Source organism: Vanellus vanellus (genome assembly GCF_965231255.1).
Source record: "Vanellus vanellus genome assembly, chromosome: Z".
NCBI lineage: Eukaryota > Metazoa > Chordata > Aves > Charadriiformes > Charadriidae > Vanellus > Vanellus vanellus.
Window position 1 is genome coordinate 44,891,873 of NC_138908.1, and position 24,640 is coordinate 44,916,512.

Below are 24,640 nucleotides of genomic sequence, written 5' to 3' on the forward strand. Positions count from 1 at the left end.
TACCTCTGCTTCAAAACCAGGCCAACAATAATGAAAAAAAAAATAATACAAAAATCACTTAACAGTCAGGATGACTATTTTAACTGATTGTGTTCCAGCACATCTCTGGCAGAAACTGGGACAATGTCTAATTCAAAACTCACCTTGACTTGTATAATGTTCGACATGTGGCACAGAATTTGCATTGGATTCAGTTGCAGACTTTTGCTTGTGGGATGCCTTTGAGGCATTTGCTTATGGAAGGATGATGGGATATTCTGCAAGAGTAGGAAATGGAGTTTGAGTAACAGTGGAAGGCTTTCCATAGCACAACAAAACTGGCATTCGGCCTAGGTTTATATTGAAATTATCTGAAATAATTTATGAGATGCTGTCCAGTAAACAGAGTTTATCATCTAAAGAGCCACAAAGAAAAAAAAATCATTTAAGAAAACCATTGTAAGGATAAAGTGGAAAAGAGACTATAAATCTTGACTTGATGGAGCTGTTTTTCTAAAATTTGTCTTCCCAGGCTTAATGAATGATGATGGTTTGGGTTATTGCATGGACCTCTATCTGCAACATAAATTCTGAAATTGTATCTTTACCAAGCAGAGACAGAGGCAGGTCCTCGCACTTTTTTTTCTAAAGGAAGTCCATCCTTTCTGCTACTCCTTATGAAACTGTCTCTTCGTTAAGAAAAAACCCCTGCTGTCTTCGTCACAGTAATTCTGCTTAACGTTTGACATGTTTTGTTGACCTGGTGGATCAACATTCTCTTTCACGTTACAGTAATTCTTATCTTAAATGGCTATCCTGTGGTGTCCCAAATACTTCTCTTTCCAAACTCTATCGTACAGTTAATACAACGGGGGTTACTAGGTTTTCCAGTCACCCTCAGGTTTCTCTTTACGTGTCTCTCTTGGACAGCTCCACTGGGAAAAACTGACTACAGAACCACCAAATCCTGGGTTAGAGCCCAAAGCAAAGGAAATAAAAATGACGACCAAGCAGCTAGTTCTCACTAATGGTCCCACCATTTTGTTCAAACAGTTTTGATGCAGCGTGAGAAAACAGAGTTACTCCGTGGAGCTGTGAGTAGTCATGTTCCAATACCTGAGTATAAATATAGATGACAAGTAACCATTTGGAGTGAAAAGAAAAAGGAAGTGCCAGCAGTGAAATAAGATAAATAAGAGGAAAAAGCTAGAGTGTGGGGAATCAAAATGTGTTTGTGTGCGTAAGCAAACAAAGAAAGCAAGAAAAATTAAAACAATATGGAGTGAGGATCTGATCATAACCTTGTAGATATGTTGGCACTAATAAGTACATTTTGCTCATATTAGCCTGTTTTTCTTGGGAGCCCCTCTACCCTCAAACCAAGCATGATATAATGGCAATATATAGAATACAATAATTCCTGAAGTAGAGTTACTTTTTGATAAGATAAAGGCAGAGTCTGTAACATATATGCTTTTGATATAATGATGATAATTTTACTCAGGAGGGAAGAAAAAGGTATAATAGTGCAAGCAACATCAAAGAGGAGAGAATTATACGTGCACAGAATTCTCTGTGGTATTTTAGAAGTTCAGTTTGGCAAATACAGCTGGAAAATCAAGATCTCAGATTTAGTTTGTGGAGATGAGCATAAAGGTCTCTGGGAATTCTACCCAAGTTTAGAAAATAATCAGTGAAGTTTGTGGTTTCATGGTGAGGACACCTATGCACAGACACCTCACAATTCTTATTAAATGCTCTGGTAGAAATATCTTGATTTAAAGTTCTCTGACATTGTTTTATAGTAGTTGAAATGTTAGTACAAATTTCTTTAAATCATCCAGACCTTTTCAAAGAGACTTTTATAGTAATCTGATCCAGCATACCAAAAGTTTTCAAAATGTCTTCATGCTGTCAACACTTCCAGTTGAGTTGTCGCTGCTTTGCATCTTTCACAGACAAAAGTCACAAAAATAGGAGAAGGAAGCAAAGTTGTCGGGTCCTTAGAACCACGTTTGTGTTCACTTTATATTAGGGATTAGATATGTATACATGTTGGAATACAACTTGAATACAAGGTGAAAATATTTCAGCTGTAGCAAAACTTTGTTCCATGACAAGAAGCACCAGTGAAACTAGTCTGTACATCAGGCTTCTGGGTTGGCATCATAATCTGAAAGAAAGTCAGTAACAAAAATGACCACAGTTGGTTGTTGATATAGCTCTGGTTTTAATGTCAGGAGAGCCGCCTTTTAAATCTTTTATGTCTAAGTCTAGAAAGATTGGAGCAGGTATACTACTTTCAATAACTATTTGGTTCTGTAACTTATACCCAGGAGTGTTAAAAAACAGGTTAAGAAATGACCTTTTTTTAAAAAAAAAGTTGTAATCTCTCCTGAAAACTTTTTTTTTTTTTTTTCCTAAAGAGGTAGATAATTCAAAGTATCGTGAAGTGCCTTCTTGAAAGGTAAATATTTTGGACAGTACTACTTTTTCAGGTCTGTTTATAAAACTTGTTTCATAGCAGTATTTTGGAGAAGACTGACAGTAAGAGAGAGGGCAATTATAAAGAAGAAAGTACATAACACCATTAAGTACCTTTCCCCTTCTTCCCACAGCTTTCTTTTTAATTCCTTTCCTTCTGATGTTTCCTTAATTTATTACTTTATTTTCTGGCAGCTGCACTAAATGTTAGAGAGACAATACTTGTTCTAATTTCTGTGAGTCATGTTCAGGTAATTATTTCAGGCTCCAACCATTTTGATGTGGATTTGTACAGTTAATTGCAGGTTGAGTAACTAACCTACCACCACTACTGGGAAGCAGCTGGAAACACGTATTTCAGATTTAATCTCACTCAGATTTATAACCATAGTTGGCCATATATATACACTATTAAAATGGTTTTGTAATTAGTACATATTTACATTTTAATAATATATGTGAGAAAAGAAATCCTCAAATATTTTTCATTCTAACATTTATTTATCTATCAATTCACTTTATGCTTCCTGGTGTATCACTGTAGGAATTCTTTGCACATGAGGAAAGGAGGACAGGGCCATGAAGTCTGAAAGATAACATAAATGAGTGCCGTTCTCTTAGATGTTTTAAATTAAAAGGAAGTTTTATTTGGGAAACACATGTTTCCAATCCTCCCTCTTACCTCGCGCTGCCCCCCTCCTCTTCCAAAAAGAACACAACCGGTAAAAATTAGCAACTACAGTTTCTATACTGTGATTTTGAAAGACCAGAAATATGAAAGTGGCTTGCAAGGACCCAAATATGGAAATCAGTTCCTATTCTTTGCTCTTTAATATTCGCAATTTTAACCTACTTTATTGTTGTTGTTGTTATTATTATTATTATTATTAATTATTATTGTTGTTGTTCTTGTTCTTGTTTTTGTACAGCACATTTTTGTGCTCAGTGTCATGCAACACTTGACAATGTCAAAGTGACAGGTAGATTAAACAAGAAGGGGGCAGCATGAGATAAGCAGGGAAGTAAATAAGGATACCCAACATGTGAAAGCAGTACATATGGAACCAAGAATTCTTTCAGGTAGGGGTTGGCTAATGTCAGTAATATGAGATTTGCATGATACAGGAAGATCAGCGGAGTCCTATCTTCTACGGTGTTGGCAAGCAGGTATATGTGTGCATGTCCAATTTGGTTTGAAAGTTATTAACAGAGGGTTTTTTTTGGCAGGGGAGGGTTGTGGGATTTTTTCTGTTTTATTTTTTATTACTGTTGCTGTTATAATATATTACAGCAAGAAAAATCCAAGATGGGGAAATGATCACCAGAATTGATTGCTCAGATCAGAAAGGGGCAAGCTAAAAAGAGGTTCAGAAGATAGATTTACAATAAAATGAATCAGTGGAGGAAACAAGCAAAGAGAAATTGGAGGTTAGACCTGTGCCAGATTTACTCTATTATTAATCAACATTCTGGTTCCCTAAGACTTAACCAAATCTTGCCATCTGTTCATCATCAGTCATGGAAGCCTTTAAAAGCGTAACAATGTAGGTGTTTGCACTTAACTTGACAGGCAATGGAGAAGTCCCTTAACATTCTTCATTTTCCTGTAGAAAAAAGGTATTGGAAAGTTGCTAATTTTGCAGCAGACCAGGCTGGGTACTTGAACAGACAGTAAAAATAGAAGGATGAACATGGGAAACCTATGGATACTTGTGTTGGTTACACAGATACTCTGCAGCTCTGTTGAGGGAATTTTGAGGAAAAAAAACCCCACCCCTCATTTAGCTTTTTGTTTGTTGGTTGGTTTGTTTGTTTGTTTTTCTGAAAGGAAAAAAAAAGATTTTGCAACTCATGGTTCACTTCAGAGAATAGAGGCCCGGTAGGAAGAAGGAAATATTTAAAACTATTCAGGAATTAATAAAGTGTCAGCATAGGCAGAATCAAGACAAGGATGAATTCTGGCAACGCTCCAGAGGGAGAAAAAAGTGGTCATACACTGAGAGAGACATAAACATTGGGTTATGAGGGACGATAGCTCTGGTTCAGGAAAAATTAAGTGCTTAAACATGTTGGTTTCCTTTTGTTGTGAGATCACAGAGTTGCTCCTTCAAGCTGACTGATCTGTGTTAAGATAAAAGCCAACTCTTTCCTTCCTTCTAAATAGCTTAAGTTAAAAGCAAAAGATCTGTGTTCTGTTGTTTCTTCCTTACCCAACTTCTAACTTCTGCTTCTCCCACAAATTCCACAACTATAATGCTGTTGTGAAATTTGGGTATTGAGAGAGGGAGATATGGCATAAGGTGCTAATGTCCTTTTTTTTAGCTATGTAGTCCGTTTACTCCCTAATACTGGATCATAGGATTAATCTTTCTTTGTTCACATAGTAAAAAGCTAAAAGAGATGATACGGTAGGAAATAATATATTTTGTAAAGTTTTCATGATTAGAAAGTAATTTGAATTAGAACTGTTGCTGAATCTGCATTCTGGTCTCCTGTGAACACATAAAGGAAATCATATGCAGAATGAAATTGTGACACAGTGATCTCACTCCAAATGCTATATTATCTCATTTTGGTGATGGAGAGATTCAATATGTTAGTCCCCATGCTGATAATAGATGGTCTGGCAGAGGCTAGCATGTTTCACAGCAGCGTTATGTCTTGGTTTTCATCTGGAGACCAGCAGAGGAATGGCAGTGAACTTTCCAAGCTCCCTGAACATGACCTGTACAAGTTTTTCTAGTGGGAACTACCAGAATAAAAGCACTAAGTGGCCAAAGTTCTGAAAAAATGTACTAATAAATGGATAAAATAAGCCACTTGTGATTTAAAAAAGATTAATTAATCAAACCTCAAATCCTAAAATTTGTGCAGCTCAATTCTACACTATTGCCACGTTTCAATCAAAAATTATGCACGTGCTTCACTTAGTAACTGCATTTATTTATTACATTGCTGTTTAACTAAAACCACAAAGAAACAAGTACATTTTACTTGTAGAAGTGAAAAAGTTCTTTTTGTGGGTTCCTTATTATGCTGTCAAGAGATTGCCATGTTTGGGAAAGTCTTTCAAAATGCCCACAAAATTATGCAAAAATTTGAGGGTGGTAAACAATTTTCTTCAGATCTTATATTTCTTCTGCCATCAGGCGAGGCTAGCTTGATGGATCACCTCTTTTAAGATGAGAATGTTCTGTGTCACGTGGTTGGGAGAGTTTCTGCAAGCTCTTTGACTCATCTTTTGAAGAGACCGATGGAAATTTCTCTCCTTTCTCTGAGCCCATTGCAAAATTTTGGCCTTCATCTTGTTGTGTCTCAGTTTACTTATGATTACATTAATAATAACTGCTTGCTGAACAACGGGGAGGATTAATTAGTTAATGTTTGTAAAGTACTCTGAGATTCGTATTAAGGATTATGTTGCAGAAGCAGCATATTATTCCCTCCCACTGCAGGATTAAGATATGCATTAGTGGCCTATAAGTAATGCCAAAGATCTCTGGGTCACTTGAGGAGAACAGAAACTCAGTTTTTGTATAATCTATAGCTGTAAATATATTTATAGCTTTTATCATTGTACAAGTGCTCAAAACAAGTTGAAACTGCCTTGCTGCATCAAGTCTGAAGACTGTTTCAGAGCCTAAAGCCTGAAGTAAGGAACACTGCTGATTCCCAGCCTCTTTAATTTGGCCATGGCATGCCTTAGAAATCTTCTTCTTTAGCCTTTCTCAAACAATATGATGTTCTACTCCCTTACAGTAATATCAAACACACCATTAGATGATTAAGGGATTGGAGCATCTGCCTTATGAGGAAAGGCTGAGAGAGCTGGGACTCTTTAGCCTGGAGAAGAGAAGGCTGAGGGGAGACCTTATTATGGCATACAAGTATCTCAAGGGTGGGTTGAAGGAGGATGGAGCCAGGCTCTTTTCAATCGTTCCAAGTAACAGGACGAGGGGCAATGGGCACAAGTTAGAACATAGGAAGTTCCATTCAAATACACGGAAAAACTTCTTTACGGTGAGGGTGACAGAGCACTGGCCCAGGCTGCCCAGGGAGGTTGTGGAGTCCCCTTCTCTGGAGATTTTCAAGACCCGCCTGGATGCAGTCCTGAGTAATGTGCTCTGGGCAATGCTGCTTTAGCAGGGGAGTTGGACTAGATGATCTCTAGAGGTCCCTTCCAACTCTTGATAATTCTGTGATTCTATGATTCCTCTGACATAAATGCCATGCATCCAAGCTGTGATATAAGGTCTCACATTTCCATGCAGCATGGAACTGGAATTCCAAATATTATCTGATGTGGGTAAATGGCAATTTGTATGAGGATACGATATTTTATGTTTAGGGTTTGCAAAAAATGTACTGATCATCTGTACAGTTTTAATCTGCAATGACATTGTTATGGGACAGTAAATGTGGATATAGTTTGATAATGGATGTAAAAGTTTAATTTAGTCAGAAACAAAAAAAAATTACTGCAGGAGCAGCACAAGAAAATATTGCATCTTGTTAGGTATTTCTTAATTGACAGCAGAGAGTGGGGTTGTTGATTCGGTCTACAAATAAAATGTCATGCAGTTCTAGGAAGGGAAGCTTATCGAGGAGAAGGCTTAGCTGGTCTAATGGCAAGGTCGGACATGCTGTCGTTATTCTGCTGTTTTCTGACCTTGCATTCAAACCCTTGGAGCTACACAGATCAACCCCAAGCTCCAGTTGAAGGCCTGTTCATACCCTCAACTGCTTAAGAACATTGTTGTCCACTGCATAAAACTGTAATACATTTGCGCATATTTATTTCTCTCTGATAAAGTTATTGTGTATATATATATATACATTATTTCCACACAGGGCTGAGATAAAGCTTCCACTATCTTGCCTTCAGAAAAGGTTTTATGAGTCTGTTTGATTGTTTTTAGGCACAGGGTTTCACTTTTGTAAAATCTGTATAATTCTTCACTCCAGACACAGGATATTTTGAGAGTGGAACAGGAATAAAATATTAGTTATTTAGTGACTTTGTAGTGACTTTTTCTAGGCAATAGTATTGTTTCAGCTGTTCAGAATACAGAATAAATATATAACATTAGAATGCTCCATAGGTAGAATATAAGTATAAATGCATATTTAAGTATGTATGAATCCACATAAAAAGTTAAATATAAATATATAAATAAATCTATAAATAGAACTATAAATATAGCTAGAAGAAAAATAAGCCCACGTTTTTCTAATGTATGAATAACTCATAGAATGATTGAGAGGTTTCACAAAGGGACTAGTCTCTCAAAAGTAGTCTCAGGGCTATTCATAAAAGAAAGCCTTCCTAATCCAGAGAATGTTTCACATATGACTTCAATAAGATCTTGCATATGTAAGTGCTTATCTGAAAATATTTGATCTGAAATTGTTGCAAGATTAACATAGAGTTTTCCTGGTAACAAACTATAGAAATTAACTGCACTGCACTTCGATTTTCCTTCTACTTTATGGAACTGATTTTTTACCATTCTCATATTAAGTAGCAACCTGACTTAAAGCTGACCCTGTAGTGTGCTGTTTTTTTGACATGGTGTATTTTCAGCTTGAGTAAATCAGTATACATTTACATTGGCATTATTACCATTATTCTTATTGACTCTTACTCAGGCCATTGATCTAAGTAAATTGATGTTTAGTAACCTCTGAAGGCTGGAACGAGAGTTTTACAGAAGTATACAGTAAACTGGAAACATGCAGTTTCCCATAAGGCTTAGATTACTGGTAGTAAAATACTGACCACATCCCTTTTTCTGGTCCTGTAGAGAAGTCTGTGGGTTTGCCTTTCCAGAAATTGTCAACTTTAGAATGAAGCAGAAGCAGCCGTGTCTATCTGAGCAAAGTGCGAGTTAAGAGGGAAGGATTTAACTAGCCAGCATGTTTCATGTTCTGGAGTCCTCCCTCCTGGCAGAGATCTATCATCCATCCGCTCTGCTAGGTTATTTCTGTGCCTTGAGTTTTCTCTTGATTTTTCTTAACCATTATAAACTCTGTCCCCACGGTAAGTGTCTCACATTGTAGGGCTTTGGATGAAACAGATCTTTTGCTTGAGAAATGCGTTTTCAGTAATGGTTTCAAACTGAGCAGCGGTTTTTCAGGTTTAAAAAACTGCATACTGTATTTTCTCTAACTTTTTTTGCATGTTTTGGAAAAGGCAAAGGAAAGCACTCTCCTGCTGTCCAACCACATAAGAACAAACCTGAAGTGTTAACTAAGTACTGAAACACAGTCCAGAAGTCCTTCTGCAGAGGTAAGAGATTCTAGAGGAAGAGTCACTTCCCATGCGATCCAGGAAAAAATACATTGCACACCTTTAAAGAACAGCAAGGCTTCTCACTTTTCACTGTCACTAGGCTTATTTTGACACTTTCATCCTCTTTGAGAGTATTCTATGGTACGGTCCAGCCCCACGTGCAGTCTTGAACAAGATGTGCCTTACCCAGAATGAAGGAAAGTCCAATCAACATCTTCTCGATCGTTTCTCCCCATCTTCTGCAAATGCTTTTATGTCAATTCCTGCCTGTCAGAAGCACCCAAAGTTACTACTGGAAATGACAGTCCTAGGTGGCAGTTGTTGCTTGGTTGACTGATGCAACCGCATATAGAAGTGATCGGCCAAAGTGGGAAACAGTTTTCCTTGTTTCTTCTCAATAAATTAAAAGTTCAACTTTCAAAGTTCAGGCTTGTGATCAAGGAGGACATTCTTGTCTAGTGTTTATCACAGTAAAAAAGTGATAATGTAATAAAAGACAGTTTTCTTAACGGACAAGATCCTGGTTGGTGCTGAACAGCTGTAGATTGCTAAGAAGGTGGTACTTTGTATATGCCTACAGTAGCTACATTTTCAAAAATAGCTACAATTTGCAATTACAACAGCAAAATTTTGTAAGATGGAGAAAGGTTTGTGTTTGTGCTGCAGAGCTTCCTAGATACAATTTTCAGAAGTACTTTAGGAGCTGAAAGGTTCTGGGATTCCTGAATTACTTAAGTCATTAAGGTTCTTAGAAATTTCATGTGCCATCTATGTTTCAGATGTGGCTATAAAGGACAATGTGATACGTACAGGGAAGAGGTGCAGCTGTGAGGATGAAGTATGAAGCAATTGAAAGTTCATTTAATGGGCTGGTAGGTATCTCACACAACCCAAGTAAGCCTTCTCATTGTAAAAGGAGAATGCAAATAAACATCACATCTTTGTAAATAGTAATAAAAATGCAATATATAAATATTTCCTCTGTCATAACTGTCCACCGTTTAATTCATTGTGTAGAGAGGGTTTTTTTTATCCTTCATTCACATGTGAATTTGCCATGGGGTTCCTCAGGTAAAATGCTGGTAATGCAGGTCATATATGAATTAGTCAGGCCTTTATCTATACAGATGAACCTTGCATAGAAAAAGCATCACATCATCACTACATCTTTAGGTACTTGCCAAACAACTACTCACAGATATGTTTATCTGATGGTGGATCCTCAGAGGGAGAAAACTACAAAATTTTATCTACTGTCAGGATACTATTCCCTACAACCTTCTGAGGATCCCACACGCTTTACGTATGTTAATTAATCAACTTGTATTTTCTCTGAGAACTAATGACAGTTAAAATTATCATCAGGACAGAAGCAAAGTGTACAGTCAAACAGTAGCACATGGACAGTTCCTGAGGCTTTGCTCAACCTTGCAGGTGTATGAAGACATGTCCTCTGAGGGAGGCCAGCGAGGACACAGGAACCAGTGAGCACTCAGCGTGTCTAGAAGGCACATTTTGCTTCAGAAATTTAAAGTCTGTGTTGATTAAAACAGTGGTTGTATTTATGGAATTGATCCTTGCTTATGCCCTGAGAAGCAGCAGTCTTGTCTGCGCAACGGGGAAGGTGTTTTTTTTAGCTCAGAGATGAAATTAGTTCACAGATGTTAATGAGGTGCTCAGATCCTGGCAGTGCTGATGAGGGCGGAGGCAGGTTACAAAGCAGAGTGGGCTGCCAGCCTGCCGGTGGAGCGCACGGGCTGTTGTGCCGCACATTGTTAGTATTTAACAAAAATGTCTGACTGGCTTGTGCGGTGCCACCCTTAAATCTCAGGGCTCATGGATTACCTAGTGCTGTCCTCCTTGAGCAGAACCCTTGAAGATGGTGGCTGAGGAAGCTAGCCTGCCCTCTCCTTGCAGTTCAGTGGCCCTTCCCGGGGAGGAAGGAGTTGGGTTCAGGTGTTCACCGATTTGAAGTTTGATATAAATACTATGAGCTAAGGAGGTTTGATTACTTAACTGCCTTGTCAGGAGGGATTTTAACTTAAGGAGAATGCATTTCAAAAAAGCAGAACCAGCATGTGTTCACCATCGGGTTTTTTTCTGTCAAAAAAAAAGCTGGGATTACTTTTGATGTGGTACTTAAAGACTTACTGTATTTCTACAAAACAAAACAAAACAAAACAAAAAACCGCAGAACCTTGCAACCCCCAAATCCTGAAGCTCTTAGCTTACTACAATATTAAGATTTGTACAAAGTAGTTTGACTGTGATTGAAACGGAATTCCCTCTCTTGCTTCCAAATGACCAATTCTTTCTTATCAACATGACAAGGAGGAACTGGGGGCAGAATTTGTAAACAAAGGAAAATAGTGAACAAAGCTCTCTGTGGTTTTGTTGTGTACAATTCTGGCTTTGCTGCTTTACTTGTGGCAACAGTCCATACTCTTGGGCTTGTGTCCCAGAATGAACAGAAGTAGCATGGACTCCTTATTTTTAACTGGCATGTGGTGTCATTCCTGCGAAGATGCTGCCTCCGGTTATGATAATTTTAACCTGACTATTGATTTAAAGGCCTGTGTTGAATAGCAAATCACTTTTGCGGTGTAAGAATGATTACAAAATCACATATACAGTATATAAAAAAACCACTCTTATCAAATGAACGCGGTAATACTTATAAACTCTAAATGCTTATAAATTACTTGGGTAAAGAGCTGAAATGTCATGCAAAATCCTGAAAATATAAAGCATCCACCTAGTAATTATTATCAACAATTCAGATGGTTTGTTCAGCTTTCAAATTCCCTCATTCCTTATATTTATGGCAAAACTGTCCAGCAAACATAAGAAAGGTCAACTTGGACTGCTCTTGGACCAAAGGCTAGTAACAAGAGCTAGAAGCTGGACAGTAAGCTGTACATTCGATTGCTGTCTTTGAAATCCCGTTCACACATGACTATATTTATGGTCTTTCAGATGCAGACATATGTTTAATGATTAACATGAGTGTGCAGTTCTAACATTTATTATAATTTTTTTCCAAGTTCTTGTTAGAAAGCATTAGGGGAAGAAAAGATCTAAAGAAAGTCTGTTTGGCTTCTGCAGCAGACAATGAAACTCAGTATTTCAATAAGTTAAATTTTCCAGCTTTGGAAAGGTGATGTCTACACTGGGAAAATAAATAATGTTAGAAATGAGGTGCCATTGTATCCCATTTTCTGTTCTAAAGAATATAGAGAATCTGTTCACATGGAAGGCATGTGAAGCCTGAATGAAGTGTCAGATGGGGTCTGATTAGGACTTAAAAACATCCCCTCCCTGTAGTCTCTCTGCTGAATTTAGGATTTCCTGCAGTCAGAATGTGACCAACGGTTTTTCTACGTAGGTAGTGACTGGGACTACAGGACTAGGTATTTAGAAAATGTAAAGCTATTCTTATCAGATCAGAGCTACATGAAGGAGAATTTAATATTTGTAATGTTTATATAGAGATTTATCTCAGAGCCACTTCTCTCATATATATTATTTCCCGGTCTAATCTAATATTTGCTTGGAATCTTCCTTGTGTTCAATACTTTTTAGAACCGTAATAAATAATCCAATTCAATTTAGAAAATAATAATGTTTTCCTCCAAATTCTAATAATCCTGTGATACAATCTGTCCCAGTTATAGTAACATGTAGTAATTTCCTTTCCTTTTCAATTTCTTTCCCCAGTTCTTTTTTTCTTTTCAATTATTTTTTTTTCATAAGAGGTTCTTTTGTTCAAAGGGTTTGGAAAGGGTTGGCAGGCCTTTTTTGAATTCATGGTTTCATCATATCTTTTTCAATTTCTTCCTTTAATGTACTAGATATTACTCCTGAAAAATTATGCATAATCACTAATGGATATTAAGTGCTGCCCAGCACAAACTTTTCATTTGTACATTTAAAGATATGTGTAATAGATGTCCCACTTGTTTCTTCTGTTCAGTTATCTTGTGCGGTGCATACAAAAGAGGGCTGTGAGGATTCCTCCACCCTTTCAGGTACCTAGGGTAGGAATTGCAGACTTTTTATTAACACATGGACTGTAGCAGACCCCTGATAAAATGGACTCATTACATCCTTTAGTGTTTCTTTGCAAGACTAATGTTAGCATGAGATATTTCTCTGTATAACCCCGAGTTGTTCTTACTGCTGTATGGGTTACTTTCTGTCATAGATACTTTTGAGACCCCCAGGGCTTAAGCTTAAAGAAGTTGGTCCAGCCACCATCTGGTTGTTTTTAAGATTGCATTCATTTTTCATACAAACTAAAAACCTTTAGTTTTCAACATGAATTACCAGATTCATAGTGAGTGAGTATTGGTTTCTAGAAATAGTTTGGTATTTTTACAAGCTGTTGTTTAATGGTCTCAGGGTTGTGGAGAGAATGTAGGAAAATAGATTGTGGTAGTTAACATGAGGATTCATAAAGTGTGCTGTACTGGCCATGTTTTCATCTGGGGCAATGGTTAACCTCCCAAGCCACTCAGACATGGACTGAGCGAAAACCGTCTTCTTGGACCTGAACATCGAGGAGAAGGATATGTCTTTGGGACAGTGTCAGCATAGTCGGTAGGGGCTAGAGCTTTCTCAGGATTAGATCTTATTATGTTCCATCTTCAGGGAAGGTGTTAAATTACTTAAGCCTATGGGTAATGTCGCTTAGATGTTTTTGCAAGCAAGGCAGGCTGTATTCTAGCAGTGATGGCTCATGCAAGCAGCTCTTTTATAGACATCTGTTATGGTTATCTTAGCTATAAACAAACCTCCCTCTCTATGTGTTTGGCTTTCCAAAATTCCCTTGTAATACTGCACAGAATGCATGTTTGCTTCGCAGTTGGATCTGGACCTTGGCTGACTTTCTGCTGTTGCATATCAAGAATGCCAAGCTGCATGCTCCCAATTTAGCAGGTCTTCCAGGGTTGTTCTCCACTTGTACCTCATCCACCCTGTCCTTCTTTCTCTGCTGTGGGCGTAGGTATCAAGCTAGCTTTTTCATTGTGCCCACAATTTAGGGATTTGATTTAGGGGTGAGTGGTGCTTGGAAATTTTAACCCAGTTTATCCAATTTGAATCTTCTGCTTGTGTTGAATGAATTATCACTTCTGTAACACGTATTCCCTTCTCAGCACAGTGTGAGTGTCAGGTAAACATTGACACAGTTTTAATTAGAGTAGCTTAAGGGAACTTTTTTACTGGAGTAATTATTTCAAGAGTACTAGAGATTCTTGTAATTTTAAAGAGGAAAAAAAGCAAAAATTTCAGCATAAATTGTAAAAAAATATAATACTACAGGTGTGTGGGGACCTACACATTATGTGTGCAGATGGAATCTGGCCTCTTCTGATGTCTTTTGTGACTAGTTAACATGTTTGGAGGCCAAATGGTTTTCTGGAAAAAACCTGTCTTTGCTATGGGATAGACCTTACAAAGAGTAAGCTCAGCGAAACTACTTCCAAGGATAGTCACTCACAGTCTGACTTCCTGGCACAATCTTATTCTACCAAGTCAAATGACGTTTTTCTTTTCTAAAACAAAGTAAATTTTACTTAATATCTCTTTTCGCTGTTGGGAGATAATTAGGGGATCTGCGAACTGTTCTGCTGAAAAGTTCTCATTCTGTTTTGCTGGAGTTTTATGTCCTTCTGCTAGTAGACTCGGTACTGAAAATGGCTATTATGCTAAGGACGCTACTGTTAATGAATCATCGGATTATTATTGCATCATTATTAAATATGGTTTACATATTAACAATTAAGTAGCAAGATGAGAAAGCACATCTGTTATAATGTCATAGGAGTGTATCCATTTAGGCCATGTACCCAGGCATTAAGCCAGAGAATCGTTGATTGTTATCCTCAAATATTAAGTATGCTTATGTCACTCGTCAGGGAACAAAGAGAACATTCAGGATGTGGTCATGACACCTGGATAGTTAGTGCAGTAATGAGATTAGAGTTGTGATTCATTTTGTATGGTGTGGAAATATATACAGGGGGTGGTTGTCTCAGAACTGCTCAAAATTTAGACCTTATTACCAAATCTGTCCTCTTCCTCTACGATAACGACTAATAGTAACATATTCTTTGCTTATTATTCATGGTGCATTAGGGAGGCATTCATGTGTGTGTCAAGCTGAACTGACAAAAAAGATAATAGACTAAATTTTCAGAGCACCTAAAAGCCTCAGACCTGTAGACTTTGAATGCAACTTCATACTCAAAGTGCTTGTTGTTGCTTTTGATGATGACTCTAAGGGCATGATTGCAGCACCCAAACAGCACCAAAGCAGAAATCCCTGAGCTAGCAAAACCCCCTAAGTGAGGGAGTGGGGGATCCATATAGGTGAGGAATGCACACTTGCTTAGGTTTGGAACCATGTGGGTGTATTTACATTGCTTTATGCCTAAGCAAAAAAAAAAAAAAAAAACAAAAAAGACCCAACCAAAAAAACCCCTCACAACCAACCCAAAAACCAACATCAAAACCCACCCAAAAAGAAGCCTTGCCAGAAGTCTCTAGCCTGTACTTACTTAACCCCCATTTCAGTGTCTGTGAGTTATTCATTAAAAATATATAAACACTTCCTGAATTGAGTTTGTGCTTTCAGGAGAGCATAAGCAGAACTGATCTGAAAAATATAACTGCATTTTTAACACAGTGTCCTGGTTCGAGGTGCCTAAACCACGACACACAGTTATGAAGAATTTGGCTAAAAACTGAGTTGATCAGGCTTGTATTTGATAGCTTTAATGACAAGATATGAAAGCACAGATCACAAAACAGCTGTCAAGAATGTCTCTTCCTTTTCCCTGAAGCATTCAAATTATGATCCACATTCCTGTGGGGCAAAATTAAAAGACCCACTCTTTTTGAGACTCCTCAATTTTTTGCTCTGCAACAATGAGCTATACTGTCTATGGAGGTTATTTGGGCCCACCCGTATGAGTATTGTCTTTATAGGAACTTCACTACCACAACACAGTAACACCAGTGTTGTTGCTTTCCTTTTCCTCCCTTTCCATGCTGAAAAGTTGTAGACTTTTTGCTGTAGCTCTTGCAGGCCAGCCCAGGTGGTAGAAATCTCAGTGAGGAATATGGAGGCCAGCACATGGCATAGATCTGTCACGTCAACCTACAATGTGCATGATGATATGAAGGCTGAATAGGAGATCATGACTGCAGATCCGTATGGCCACAATCTGCCAACTGTAAGGGCTGATGAAGCTAACTACAGGTTGTCAAAAAGCCTGTTGTTGCCCAATACTTCTGCACAGTTTGAAGTGTAACAAAAGCATACATGTACAGCCACGGCATTAAAAGTAGCATCCTTCATTGAAGGGGTGGGAATAGGTCATGCTTAAGGTTTTCTTCTTACATAGATACCTCTCTGGGTATACATTTGGCATACTCATGAATATCATATGAATTAAAATCAGCAATTTTACACAGAACACAACAGTAATTCATAATGATTGATGGGATACTTAAAATAAAGTGGTAACCTTTTCCTAAGGTGTCTAGATAACCTGATATCCACTTCATTAACAATATTCCCTGTATGGTATTTATGTAGATGAATAAAAATTCAGTTGGATATTTCATGCTGTATTTTTATGCACAAGGCTAGACTTAACTTGGTGCTACAGTATGAAAACACAGCCCTGTTTTAACTCAGGATTTTATAGTGTTCAATTTCAACATTGGAAAGATGTAATATATTCCAGCTAGTCAGAATAAAATGTTAACCAGCCATGATAAAAAAATATACCATCACTGAACACAAAAATATTTAAAGGGGGGACTGGCTATGTCTCTTTTGTTGTCAGAAAAGATTGTTGAATTTTGCTTTAGCAACTCAGTTGTCAACTTTGATAAAAAAGATTCAGATAGAGCTGTAGTTACAAAGAGAAGAACAAAACCACAACTCTTAACCCAGTGCAAATGGCTGTTTGGAATAAGAGTATCTTTTCCAAAGAACTGACAAAACTGATCTATTTGAATATTTAGAAACTATGGAGAAAGGAAAAGGGACCTTCTGCATCGTTACCTACTTGGTTATTTAAGCATGCAGAGTGAGTGTTTGATTTCTCTCTTCTGCCCCTCTGCCTTCTGAGCTATGTTTTGAAACCACTGTTCTCAGTGGATTTCTGCCCAATGCTTTTCATACAAGTTCATACCGAGTGATAAAAGTTTTCGGATACATTCACCACATACCAAATTCTACTCTGATTCTTTCCATTCCTTTTAAAAATTCTTCTGGTTTCTGAGTCCATTACAGTAGTCTTTTATACTATGTACAGACAGTCAGGTTTTGCTGGGAGTTCCCCTTTGGGCTTACACGTCATGTTGCAGTGGAGATTTGATATTCATAGAAATGTAGAGAGCATGCAAACGATGAACTGTGGCATTATATAGCTATCCTAAACAGTGGGGCATGGGGACACATGACTTCCAGTTTTAGGTTCACAAAAATATTAGCTGGGGAAGGAGGCTGGAGGAATGAAAGACCTGTGTTGTTAACTAGGTACAAACATAATCCACATTTCGTGAGAAGCTGCGATGACAGCAGATGATTTTGGAGATTTAAATCAAAAGTATAGGAATTACCCCAAACTTCTTTGGTCTGCAAACAGAGGTGAAAACTGGACACAACTGGTATGTGTATAAGCACTTACTTCCTGACTTGAAATGACCTCAAATAACTTGAGACTTCCTGGTTTTCTGATATTTTATTTTAGAGTCTTCCTGGAAGTGGGAAAGCAGTATAGCATTTTTCATCTTTTAAGGAGTGAAATGAAAAAATGGAAGACAAGCCCTTCTGCTTCAATATATTTGCAGTCCACTGATGCCAATGAGACAAATGGGAAAAAACATGTTCCAAAGCCAAGTTCCAAGAGAACTAACCCAAACAATTTCTTGGATTCTGCCTTGCTGATATGACAGCTATCTGGCTAGAAACTTGATAATATTGTGTAGGTGCACAGGTTTGTATAAAGCTGTTGTTCCTTAAATGAATTATTAGAAAAACATACAGATTCTCACTAGGATAGGATTGCTGTTGGCATCAGAATACATTTTTTTTTTTTATTTATGGAAAGCAAATTATTTAGGATTTGACTTTCTCAGAAAAGAAGTCCTGATGTGAGTAATTACTGCCTGGTCAACTCGAATACTAAGAAATGACTGAAACAGCTGTGATGCATGATGCACTCATGTGTTTGGATATTTCTTATTGTTTTATAGCTTGCAGTCCTTTCCTGCCATTTCCCAGTTTCACTGAGCAACTGCTGTTTATTCTCGTCACCATTCAAGATTCATCTTTGCAAACCCAACTGGAAATCCCTATTAATTAGAAAAAAAGTAAGCAAATGCTTAACTAATCAGCTGTTAACCATCAATACCAGATTACACTAACAAGCTTTGAAAATCAAACTGGGGGAGGGGAAGGGAAAACCCATAACAATTCATGAAGTAGGTAGTAAATCTAGCTGACAGAAGATAAACTTCTCCAGCACTGAGGCAATGAAAGTGGTGTTGATCTATATAGCTGCAGATGTGGCTCCAGGGTGCAATCTGTCCAGCTGCTCAATATCAGTGCTGCCACATGGGCACTGCAACAGGGAAGATAAATAAAAACCTCTTAGTCAAAGAGATAAATACAATCGGCCGCTGCTAATTTTCACACCCAAAGCCTGCTGGTTCCCATTGTTAGGGAAAGAGAGTACTTCTGTGAGGTATCTGATGAACACAAATAGAGGAATAATGAAGGCTTCCCTCTTTAACCTAGGCAAGCGAGGAAGGATTTTGGAATTTCATCTTCTAGCTGGCAATTGGTTATGCCAAAGAATACCCTAAAAATTAATTTAGATAGGAGTCCAACATTTAACTCCACTGAACCCAAACTTAATGAAAGCAGTTTATTCTGACGGTGAGTTTTCTGCTTTATGAGCATGGCAGAACCTCATGTGCTGGTCCACCAAATCCAGGATGCCAAAGGAGATGAGACATTTGTCTTTCCTCCATCATTAACCTAGAAGAAGTCAGTGCAATGATTTTGGTTACAAACCTGAAGCACGTGACAGAAGAACCAGGTGCAAGCAGTTCATTTGGTAGATGTGTGCTTATAAGAGAACAGACGAGTAATTATGCAAGCCGTGACAGGGTAACCATGGGGTGTCTTAAAAATATATATGGCCGAAATGTTACATGCATTTCTACAGACTATGGCTCCACACAGCTTCTCTGCGGAAGCGCAAAAATCTTAAATCCAGTCATTAAATCTCGCATTCATTGATGTAAATTTTCTACCCCCTGAAACCAATTACTAAAATATTTTGCCATTTTTCCCTTTATACCTCTTAATGAAAAAAAAAAAAAAAGCTCTCATATTTTGAAAGAATTTCTCATGTTTGAAAAATCTTTGCTTCTTGTGATCTATAACACATCACTGACAATCTTGCTTTGCTGGTTAATAGGAAATCACATTGATGGATTACTGAGGTTCAGCTAAATAATATTACAATGTTTCCCCCTTAATTTGGTCTTGGAGCAAGAGACTGAAAAGCTACTGGTGTAAACTTATCAAGAAGTCTGAGTGTGGGCTTTAAAAATTGAATAATAAAATGAAATCCTCTGGCAGGCAGGTGGAAGGATACTGCCTGCAGGACTGTGTTTTCTGATGCCATCCAGTGAGATAATGAATCCATGTCTATGGAAATTGATTCATTAATATTTCATTGAGTCGGCTTCAGTACAATTCATGAACTGCCCCTAGAAATTCAATAAGTGAATTCAATGAGTTGCAGAGCTTAACAAATCTGGAGCAAAAAGTAAAAATACTACGAGTTGGTAATTACCAGTGGAATTTGCTGTGTGAAGTGAGCCTTGGCAACAGTATTTTGTCGGTGTATTTTATCTTCAGAAAAGCCTAAACAAAACAGCTGCAAACCTGTATACACATATAGACCCAGAGAGTGATGCTAAAGTAAAGAAACTTTGAACTGGGTAGGGTCCTGAAACAAAAACTTACCTCTTAATGCTTTGGGTTGTTTGAAATTAGAGCCTGAGCTGGATTTGCATTTTTCAATGGTAGTTATCTTTATAATGGGCTTTTGCTACATAATACCTAAGCCTTGGCAGGTGCAATTGCAGAACCCAAAGCACACGTTGTGACACAAGCTTCACTATTCTATCTCCATTAGAGAGTCTGTGGGAAAGAAAAGTTTTACCCAGCAGCACACAATGAAGCTTGTTATTTTGCTACATTTTGTGCAATCAAAGGATGTGGGACAGATGTGAACATTTAAGCCATCTTGGAAGAAAGGATAACCGTTGAATATGCTGCATAGCTGAGGTTTTGGGTCAGAAATGCATGCATGCCAGTAGCTCAATTCACCGTGCAGAATTGGCATCAAAGGGACTGATTAGGAAAAGAGATTCAAATTACCTTGTCGCCTAAGTAATTGGTCTTTGAGTGTCCCTAAAAAGGAACCGATAAATAATTTTATTTTCATTTTGTATCAGTGTCTCCGAGACCATGTCTAACTAACCTGTATTGATGTCTTTTAATTAAACCATGCTTGATATGCTTATGCTGCAGTGGTGCATACTGAGTGTGCATGCTAGACATTCCAGATAAAGTAATTATGCTATTTGTCACTGTCATGATTAATGTGTGACAGCTGTTATGACAGCTGTGCCACTGTTTTGTCACAACACTATGTTCATCCATAACAAAATTAGGTGTCTCACTCGAAGGTACACAGTTGCTGCTATTTTCCTAAGAAGTCAACAATGAAGAGAACTGAGAAGGAATATTACATGAACTCTGTGACAAATAAGAGAAATGACATCTTTATTTTTTTCTTTAAATGATGATATGGCTTGCCTGCATCGGAAATGCAGATAGCTCACCTTTAGCAAACAAGCTGTCACACAGAGCCAATCCACCACTAATCTAACTAACAAGGTCTTTCTATGTGAAGGGATTGCTTCATAATTTGAACTTACCTTGTCAGGCAAGGCTTTAGATGTTATCTAAATTAGCATTGGCTGTAACTTTCCCATCTGTCGGGGGGTGGGAGGGGGTTGAGGAGGCGGGAAGTCAGGAGAAAAAGCAAAGGCTGTATATAACAGAGCTGAGGAGGGGCATCGTCCTCTCCCTTAGTAGCCAGTCAAGCAAAGCAAAATAAATAACCTTCTCTGCATTTTCTCCAACCCTTTTCTCTGACACATGCATACTTCCACTTGTTTTAAGCTAATTGAAATCTAACTCCAAACTGAATCTTAAATCATCTAATTAAATATTGTTATTAATGTTACCTAGTATTATTTCCTATGAAGCCCTGAAACCGAATTGTGACAATAATTAAAGAAAGTGATGTGAAGGGACAGATGGCTAAAAGAAAGCTTTATTTCTTTATCCTATAAGTTTTGGTGGCATGCCTATTGTGCGTGTTTTTTGAGTACAGAGAATGTACTTTGGTTTCTGCCCACTATCAAAGATAAGCAAACCTTAGAGTAGGAAAGCACATATCCTGCCAAACATGCAGATCTATACTAAATAGAACACATATATTTAAAAGTAAGAAAGACCATTTCTTTCTCATAAACTTGTTTGGAGATGATATATATCTGTTTTAATTTTATCCCATTTAGTTTGGGTGAGACACACATAGTGTATTTTGCTGCCCTAACCTACTCTTAGATGCAGAGGAAGAGTATCCATGGTGTTAATTATATTTTATCCCACACGTAGGATGAAAGAAACTCACTCAATTACTGGTGCTACTAGACATTTAATGCCAAATATCATAAGCACTGTGTACTACTTTTTGCAGCTCAGTACTTATGTCTAAGCCAAAGTGGAGTGTTTGAAATTACCTCTAAAAAATGTGTCTTTATTCCTAAATGGTGAAAGAAGTTGCATCAGGGAATTTCTAATTCAGTGAAAGAAAATCTTCAGTACCGAGTCATGTACTTTCTTTCCAATGATAATTTCAAGACTGTGCAAAGAATCATTTTTTGTATCTGTTGGAAATAAATAGCATCATCAGAGGATGTATGTAGCACAGGTGTATATATTGATGTGTTGAATGAATGGACTTACATAACTGCATAAATGTAAGTTAGATGAGACAATGATCAAATTAAAATCTCTGACTTTAAATACTTCTTTCCCTGTTTTTGGAAATGTATGTGAGATCATTGTAACGTATTTGCACCACTGGTCATACATACAGTAGAATATGATGGATACTTAGCATAGATAAAGAAATTTACTTTAAAAATTAAACCACAAGCTGGTGGATAATCCTATATTCACATACATTATATTCTAATCTTTTTCAAAGGTGACATTTAAACTCACATAAGGAAAAGAGTCCTAATTTTTAATACAGAACAATTACAGCATTAGGGTAGAAGCTATCTAACAGGCATGTGTAATTTTTGTATGAAGACGGGATTCTGGATATTGCCTTATAGTTTTTCCTCATATCAGTCCAGCTCTAAGGGAAAATAGAAAAATTCCTCTGTTGATCTTTTCATCAGTAATTGTGGATATGATAAGGAGGAAACTGTTCTGATGAATACCAGTCTGAGCAATCCAATATTTTAGTTTAACATCATTTAAAACTAAACTCAAACCTCTCTGCTTCTGCTTATAAATGCTGAACAATTACAGTGGCAAAGAAAACTTCCTAAGCTTTTCAGTGATATTTAAAAATGTAGTAGAATCCTCCTTGACAGAAAACACTTTTCACAATGAAAAAGTCCGGCTTTAAATACCAAACATATCCTGAAGTGAAGCCAGGCCAAGCACCACTTTTACTGAGGGCATCAACTACTTTTTATTTTCATTTACTTAGTGAACTATTTTTGATTTTTTCTTCCTGTAACTCTCTAAACTAAACACTTTTTCCTTTAAGTTTCCTTTAACTTGTTTCCGCTTAGTTCCCTCTAAGTCTGGCTTGGAAATTCATTTTTATATGAGAATTGCCAAATCTATTTTGATGGCAAAGAGTGTTTTTGCACTGTTTGAAAGAACAAATTCAAGATTTTTCTGAATTACTCTCTATTGAAATCTCAGTCCTCTTGCACAACTATGTCCCAGTCTGGTTCAAAAGGGATATGGTAAACTCCTTTTTCTGAAGCTTTCTGTATACTTCTAACTTTATCAGATTTTATGTGAAATCTATGTGTGAAGAAACCAGACCATATGTAAGAGAAATAAAATATTTTTGTGTGGATAGTGTTGAGTGCCATACTACTTCCTCTGATTCAGTAGTGTTTTTTAGCATGTAATTCAGTAGCAGTAAGATTTGCACGTGGTGTGTCTTTTGTGAGTATTTCCCCATCTATTGGCTGCCTGTGCTTGATGAAGTATGCCTGCACAAAGATCTACTGCAAAGATGATTTTGATCAACCTCTTCCACATATGCATTCAAAACCATTGCTTATCACGAAGGTTACATGTAGGAACACCTATAAAGATGTGCACAGGCACATATATAGGAACAAAGAGTATGAATCTTAATTACTGACTGTTGCAGAGCTCTCTACTCATATGAAGGGACTTTGAAAGTTTCACTGCTAATTGCTGATTACATTCAGCTTACTGGTGTGATCCTGTCACAAAGGCAGAAGGATAAACATGGACACAGTGTGTTTCAAGGTGGCAATGTATTTCCATAAGATGAGTCAACTGTTGAAGTACGGGGCCCATTTCTAGTGACATTTTAAAGTCACATTTCTCTTTTATATTTAATTGGTGTTGTCACAAGTCTGTGCTACAAGAGCTTTGCAGATCCAGGCTTCTGCTGACATTTGTGACTGATCCGTTCCAAATGTTTGATTATCTTCTGAATCATTCCTTATTATTATGTGTGTGGAATGAATGTATTGTCCTACTCATCCACAGGGTGAAACGGAGCAGAAGGTGCAGTGTTAGCAGACAGAGCTCCCTGAACACCCAGCCTGGCAGTATCAGGATTGATGTCTGGGTCTGACAAAGCAGGAGCAAATTTTACACGCTGTGGGACCAATGTATTGAGTCCTATGAGCATCGATAAGAGTCCTCCTGTATGACTGTTGAGGATGAGGTAAGAGGTGTGGTGTGATTATTTCCTAACTTACAGTGTTGTCTGCATTCCCTGTGTACTCTGTACCCTGAAAAGGAAACAAAAAGTTACCCCTTTCCTCAGAGGAGCCCAACTCTGTCGCTCTTCACCCCATTGCTTGTTGTCTTCAGGCAGCACAGAACAAGGGCACCTGAACACATTAGAGTGAGTTTATTTTCCGAAGGATGGCATGCAGACAATGTACTCACCCTTTTGGGAGAGAAAACTAGTCAGAAAAATAATACCAAAGTAGTTTGCTTGGGAACACACCACCAATTGCCAGAAAGTATTTTAACAACAGCTGAGGTTACACAACATGGCAGAACTGACCCAAGTGATCTTCTTACTAAACCACTAGTTCTGTGCTTGAAATCTGTACTAGTAATTTCCATCTAATCCATGGAAGTGACTAGAGAAATTCTAAAATATTACAAGCATGTGATAAACATTAAGAACTTGTGCTTATGCAAGGGGTACTGACTGAAGCAATCCCAAAAGTAAAAGCCTTTACTGGTACTGAATGTCTACCAGTAAAACTGTCAGGTTTGATAATCACATGTCTGCTAATGACAGGGAAATTAGAGACAACAGACTGAAAAATATCAGGGACATTAAAAAATACTTGTGGTTGACTTTACAGATATTAAAAAAGCAATGGTGCATCCTGTTTGGGTCAGCTTTCTAGGAGCAAGAGAGAATTTGAAGTCATTTAATAGGACAATGATATGAATAGACC